We start from the raw sequence: 6,082 nt of genomic DNA, 5'->3' as shown, positions 1-6,082 counted from the left end.
AAGTGTCACCAAATTATAAACTAAAAAAGTTTTATTACATAGCAGTTGAGTAGTGAATGTGGAAAAATTTCGTATATTACACAGAGGAAATTTATCCAAATGCAACAGTGCATAGCATGCATTTAGGCACCCGGTATTAGCAGTCGTGCCAAAACAAATTTATTGGCCTGCACTTAAGAATAACTTTCGTTGCATGCTTAAAATCTTGGCAGATCCCTTTAAATAATTAACCCAAGGACACCTGGATTTCCCGTTGTCGAGTGGTTAGAGCCGGTGCCGTTCAGAGGCGACGTAAAATTGTAGGTCCCTCCTCGAGACGCACATTTCGAGTGTGCGCTAAAAGTTTTTTAAACGGTTCTGTTTTCGCAATCCTCATAAAATTGTAATTGATAAATTTTGTTTTATAAAAACTAAAATTGCTCCACTGTAACACGCTCTGAGCCATGTTACCGCCGACCGCCTCTTGACTTTTTGACTGCTGACTCGTGGTATGACTTTTGGATGTAACGTACCTACAACTGCAACATTAGCAGCAACAGCACAACAGCCGGCAATCGTTGTTGGTCAGAGTTGGCAGGGCGATGTCATTGTCATGAACGGCAGCTCAGCGACGGCGGCAACTTGGGGCGTTATGCTGGAGGCAAACGCTCTCCTATGCTCTCTGCGCTAAGTCTATCAACACATGCGTACAAACAAAGTACATACAATGGCAGGTCCGCCAATTGAACAAGCAAAGCAGCTGCTGTTGTTTTGACTGACTGACCGAACGAGCGACTGAGTGACGGATGTGACAGCATGCCGGATTTTTTTGGCCAACGGCGTGGATTACTGATTTCGTAAATTTGTAGCTTGGTCGTGTGAGTATTGTGTCTGCTATTCGCAGTAAGTCTTTCATTGCTTTCCTGCTTTTTTTTCATATTGATCTTGTGTGGATTTAATATTTTTTGTTATTCAATTTTTGTGCTTTTTGGTGTTGTTTTGTTGATGTTTTTAATTTCCAATGAATATTTTTTTGTAACACTTTCGGTTTCTTTAGAGCTACATCTCTGCGCTTCGCTTTGCTGAGGGTTTTTACACAACACCCAAATCAAAAAAAAAAAAAAACCGATGGCTACGGTGGATGAAGGAAGTTTCGCAATGCAGTCGGCTAGCTGCGACGTCGAGCTCGGAGCGGTCTGGGAGATGCATTTCTGAATTTCAACAAAGACTTAAAAAAAAAATTTTACGATCTTCTTTAATAGACTGCGCTCAGTCTGCAGTCTGTGTGTGTCATCTCTGCTACTGTTGTTGCTGCTTTTTCTTGCCGCCTTCATCTGCTGTGGCCGCCTCTGCCACTTTTAGTTTTTCTGGCGGCTAGCTTCTCAGGCTTATATTAGTAACTGATATCATCGCTTGGCAGCATTTTGAATTTGAAAGTGAAAAGCGACGGTCGTCGGTGCTTGAAATACGCTCGCACATCGAGCAGACGCAAAAAAGACGCTTCTTAATTCGCAGTAGGTCGCTGGTGGTGTGCGCCTACAGGAAATAAAAGCAACAAAGATTTTTTTTATAAAAACAAAAAATAACAGAAACTCGAAAACCGTGCCAAATTTGGTGACCTAAAATATTTTTAATAAAACGTAAAAAAAAAAAAATTCAAAGCATTATAACGAATAGCTGCCGTACAGGAAATACAAGTGATTGAGCCGTCTGTGTAGCGCGCATCCGTTTCCGTTGTTTTGTCTTATCGTTGTCGTTTTTGGCGCTGTCATCGTGCAACGCTTTTTGTGCGCCTGTCAACGAGTTTAACACCCGCGCGTCTCTTACCATAACTCAGCCGCGCTTGGTTTACCAACGGAAGTTGTTAGGCAATCCAACCGACAAATTCGCCTTCGCGCCAACCACTAACACAACCAAATCGTAACAAAAACGACGCTAAAGGATTACATCGAATATTCTACTCCAGCTAACGAACATAGAGGAAAATAGATTTCTCAACAAATGGTAGGCTTAAAAAAATATAGAAAAACAATAAATTTTCCTTTATCGCAAGGACATATGTATGTTACATGAATATATTAAAATAATTGTATGCAAAAAAAAGAAAAAACGCCAATAATCAAAATGCAAATAAATCCCGAAAATCTAAGCAAGCGAAAACAAATGCAAAACATATCTGCTTGTCAAAATCAAAATGTACATACAGCAAAAATAACAAACACTTGAATGGATATACATCCTTGAAAGGATGCGCTTGTCAATCAAGCTACATATGTGCCAGACAAAAAAATGATATGTGTTGTGTATGGGTGTGTGTGTGAGTAAATGAATGCACAAAACACATATGTATGAATTAAGTGGTAATTTCTTTGTGTTATTTTTGTTTATGCATACATACATGGACACGGGGAAAGTGTGGAATATTTTAAAAACTAATTTTGTTATAGCAAAAAAAAAACGATTCAATGCTCGTGTAAATCTATTTTGAATTAGGAAATGCAATGAAACATAAACTATAAAAGATACGAAATAAAAATTGTGGGGTAAATCGTACAGCAGAAAAGCTGCAAACTAATTTTCAATGAAAAAATTATAAAAACATACTACTACACGTTAAAAAAAAATCTCAAATAACAAAGTTGCGACAACGAAATCTGATAGAGGTGATCAAAAAAAAAACACAAGGACATTAGAGTGTATCACCAAAAAACGTTTGCCCACATTCACCAGAATTAAGAACTCCGCCAAAGTTTCGCGGATATTATTTTGCCTTCGTTGATAAAATTTTTATGCAGACCTTTCAAGCCCAAACTTTTCTCTCACCTGAGGTGTTTTTTTATAAAAAACGTATTTTCAAAAAGTTATTTTATTTATAAAAAAAATCGATTTTTTTAAGTATTTTCCAATAGATGCAGCTCACGTAAATCTCAATATTTTTCCGAAATATTTTGGCATAGGTTTTAGAATATAATATATTTATTGCTCATGGAAAAACAGTACCGATTTTTTTCTTTTTTTTGTATTTAGCATGCTGAATCCTAATGTACATATAAAAATGTATCGGCATTTTGAAAGCTAATGAGAGAGTTTTATTTCAGAGGGTCAAGTTTTCTACTTTTGACATTTTCTTTTGTTAAATCGGCATAAAAAACCACGCGCTGCTTTAATTTTAGTATAAGATGTGTTGAGCACTTCTGGGGAATATTTTAATCCTCAAACCCTTCGTTAGATGAACCTTTTTCAATTTTCTGTAAAACCTTCCATTTAGTAAAACTTAAGCTCCAAAAGCTGGGACAAATATATTTTTTTGGCACCCTCTAATAGAATCAGGTGTCGGTGTCGGTAGTGTTCCTCGGTTCTCTTTAGCCTCATAGCCTACGATTCGTTATTCGAAAAGTTAGGGCTGCGATAACTGAGGTTTCCTAAATTTGCCCCGACCTAAAGATCTGCAGGTGTACATAGTGGTTATTCGCTGTTCTGCGACCTAAGCTACTGCGTCCCCATACAGCATGGCGGTGAAGATGGAACGCCACGCTGCCCTTCTTCTTTTTGATTTTGCGCCTCCTCCCTACTCCCAGATGATGGAGCCGGCAGTTTCGCTTAACGTTTTTGGCACAGTTCTGATAAGATGACGTATTTCCAAACATATCTTTCCCTTTTGCGATTTTTTCCTACTTGAAACCGACTATAGCGTACCTGCATACCGCCTATCGTCTATTGCATTCCCATATAACACCATTTTGGCCAATTTAGCTGTCCGAGCATGTTTCACAGACAACCGCCTTTATTAGGCCAAAGTTCTGGTGAAAGACCAATATTGGTGCTAGCAACTGCATCATATCCTTGCTGACCAATATCTCATTGACTGCGGGAAACTATCTTGCCTTCGTCAGAAAGTTATTTTCTCCCTTAAAAGAGCCAGCTTCGTATCAGTTTCGGAGTCCCTTATCCGATTTATTTTCCTACTTCAAGGTTTTTTTTCTTCAACTCCATTCAGAGCCGGTATTCTTAGAAACTCTAAGTGTGTCAAAAGTCTTCCATAAACAAGCCCATGAACGAGAGCATGTCTCTTACGTGCTCTTATGAGACAATTAAAGCTCTTTAAGTATTTATTGCTTAAAACATTTATGCTACACCTTTAAGTGATGTATTTTGCGTACCTTTTTAAATTTTTTACAAAATATTTCTAACTACTACACTAAAACAAATTTTTCATTGTTACTTTATATTCAAAAATTTTTATGAGCTCGAGGCCGTTTTTAGTGAAAACTTATTGTGGAAAAGCGAAATCTTATTAATTGTTGAATATAATTGTTATAAGGCCATAAAAATAACAACAACATTGTTACTTTCTCGAATATTTTTCATTGTATCGCACGCAGGGACTTGTTTATGCAATTTTTTGACCCACTTATTTTTGATGTATTCCAAATATTTTCATGTGTAGTATGCATTTACAGTTTTGTTGGTTAAAAAGAATCCGCAACCATTTTTATAGTAAAAATCTCTTTTACAATTCATTCCTGCATACATACGTATTTATGTATGTATGTATACACATTTTATATGTATGTATATATACATATGTTTACAAAAAATTAAACAAAAAAATGCAAAAGTTAAAAGCGTAAATTTGTAACAAAATCGCAGCGAGCGAAATTCGAAAGAATTTAGAATAAAAATATTCCATATACCCACACATCTATATACATATTTATGTATGTGAATAAATAAGAGATACAAATTTGATAAACCCTCAACGAAATCCGCAAAAATTCAAACTATTCCAACAAAACACAGCCAACAGAACTCCAAACAACCAAAAAAATTTTGCGCAAAAAAAAAACAATGCATTTGATTGCGAAACAACTTAATATTTACATGCATATACGTACATACATACATATATGCGTATGAACTGGAAATGTGTCGAAAAGAGCGTGTTGAACACATACTGACAAGTTTACGAATAAACCCGGAACAAAGCATTTCAAGTATTTGAGTTTTAGTCAAAATTGTACAAAACAATTTTAGAGTTAGTTTGTTTGTACGACGTATTTGCCAAATTTAGTGTAGTTGGATTTGATTTTCTCTTTGTTTTTTTTTCATATTCCCTTTGAAAATCCTATAGTTGATTTTTGTTACAATACGTTTTCCGTGTAGGTTTTTTTTTAATGAAACGATGCTAACTTCAATTTAGTGACATTATAAAAAATAATACCAATTTCCAAAAAAATACATGAATATGAAAAATATAAGCTGGAGAAAGAGTGGTGAAAATATAAATAGGGAAGAGACAGTCTGGCGCCTCTTTTCGATTAATTAATGTTTACTATGTTTTTAATGAAAGTGTAGCTCGTTATCGAACAAAGTACGTCAAAATTTCAAACTTTGTACAAAAATTATCACAATTCGTCAAAGTTTGATAAAAATTTTGAGCTTATTAATTAGATTTCTTCGAACCATTCTGAGTATGCAGTTTTGTAGCCCATTCAAATTTAGTATCTAAGTGCAAATTTTAGGTAGCTATGTAGGACTTACCTTTGATTTTTTGTAATTTTTTTTTGTGGAAGGTGTTGCCCACTTTCTCATTACAAACAAATGTTCGAAGATACTTTTACAAAAAATTGTCAAAAATTAACGGTAAGTCCAAGATACTTCGAACTTGCACTTTGTTATACTAAAACTACAAAACTGCATACTAAAAAAGTCTAGAAATAGAATTAAAAAATTCTGATCAACATGTTCTTTTTTTAGATAGTAGCTATATTTTCATAAAAAAATAATAAACATTTTTTAAACAAAGAAAAATAACCAAAACTTGCTCAAATGTCTTTTCCCTATTTACATTCTCGCAACCGTACATATTATGTGTATACATTTTTGCGATCATTTTTCAAGTCTTTTACTCTTTGTTTTGTCTTAAATAAAACTATATTAAAAGATATTATGACTTTTTATTCTAAAAAACAATATTATATATTCGGATTCGGTGCTTTAGAAATGTCCGGATTTTTCTCCACAGAAATCTGCTCACCGTTGTAATAGGTATACTTGGATATAGATTTTAGAACTTTCTTAAGGCGAGTTTAGCGTTTTTTTT

The 6,082-nt window shown here is 34.9% G+C and overlaps 1 long non-coding RNA gene across 1 annotated transcript; it reads left to right on the top strand.

Annotated features, from left to right (window-relative positions):
- Window positions 1-521: 521 nt before the first annotated feature.
- Window positions 522-1,088, top strand: LOC118733835. The gene is made up of 2 exons (XR_004992294.1): window positions 522-857; window positions 1,037-1,088. It is a non-coding gene; the product is annotated as an uncharacterized LOC118733835 (long non-coding RNA).
- The last annotated feature ends 4,994 nt before the right edge of the window (window positions 1,089-6,082 follow it).

The sequence above is a fragment of the Rhagoletis pomonella genome, unplaced genomic scaffold, assembly GCF_013731165.1.
Source record: "Rhagoletis pomonella isolate Grant_MI unplaced genomic scaffold, Rhpom_1.0 Rhpom_scaffold_00002, whole genome shotgun sequence".
Taxonomy (NCBI): domain Eukaryota; kingdom Metazoa; phylum Arthropoda; class Insecta; order Diptera; family Tephritidae; genus Rhagoletis; species Rhagoletis pomonella.
The sequence above is the reverse complement of the archived record's forward strand: the minus strand, read 5'-3'. Positions and strand labels throughout refer to the sequence as shown.